Below are 1,000 nucleotides of genomic sequence, written 5' to 3' on the forward strand. Positions count from 1 at the left end.
TAAAAGGATAGTTTTGGTTTATTTAAACTTGGGTCTTATTTAGCAGTCTCCCCACCAAAGTAACTCCTGAGATCGCAGGAATGCAGCGACATTATGACAATGTGAACCCAGGAATACTGTGTTTTGACAGGTATGGTAATATTGGTAGAACAGACAGGTGCAACAGACAGTTTGGGTAAAATGTTGCCATTTGCTTCATCAGATCAACAAGTTAGCCGGCCCCAGGGCAAACAATTGATTACCTATCAGAGACCAACCAGTGCTGGAATACTTCTACCTGGCCCCTGGTTTTCTCTGTATTGGTTACTTTGTGGCAATTTGATCAAAGAGAACTTTATTTAGAAATAAAATAATAATAAATATTATTGCACAAAAGCTGAGGTAGGTTGCTAGGTGGAACAAACAAAAAAACTTAAAACTTAAATTAAAAAAAGGTATTTCTGTACATTGACTCTACCTGTACAGCTGCCTCGATCTTTTGATTGACAATCTGAGATGCTGGCAGTTGTTCAAATGTGTGGAACCAGGCAACTTCTACATGACAGGGCCACAGGTTTAGATAATAAGACAGCAGCCACCACACCTGATTCTGACCTTTAGTGGTGCCTAACAGGTTTGCAATTAATTCAATTATCAAAACCATCTGGCATACACTAAACCTTGGATTTTTAGGGGCTTTTGCCTGCTTTGGTCAATTGGTTTGGTAATCAAACTTTGCATGCTGGACTTGTTTTACTGATGTCACTGCATTTTGTAGACCCAGGTTGCAATAAACTGTGACTATCCTTCAAGCACTTCTCCTTTGTCATATCGTCTTCTTCTGTTTGTGCACCCAACCTTTACTTTCCTACTCTCCTCATTATACTCCTTGTCTTCTTGCTCTTCTTCTCCTTCATGCCTGCCTGCCTTCTCTTATCTCTTCCCTTCCTTGCATCAAATATTACCTCCTCTCTATCCTCCTCCATCTCACTTTCTCTTCTACTTTCTTCTCTCAATCCCA

The 1,000-nt window shown here is 40.1% G+C and overlaps 1 protein-coding gene across 6 annotated transcripts in view; it reads left to right on the forward strand.

Moving 5' to 3' along the window:
* Positions 1–1,000, forward strand: part of LOC118322175 (microtubule-associated protein 4) — a 107,641-nt gene that overhangs the window by 99,131 nt on the left and 7,510 nt on the right. The gene's annotated exons all lie outside the window — the stretch shown is intronic.

This window comes from Morone saxatilis, unplaced genomic scaffold (genome assembly GCF_004916995.1).
Source record: "Morone saxatilis isolate NCDOM2014 unplaced genomic scaffold, NCSU_SB_2.0 Contig0, whole genome shotgun sequence".
In the NCBI taxonomy this organism is placed as follows: Eukaryota; Metazoa; Chordata; class Actinopteri; family Moronidae; genus Morone; species Morone saxatilis.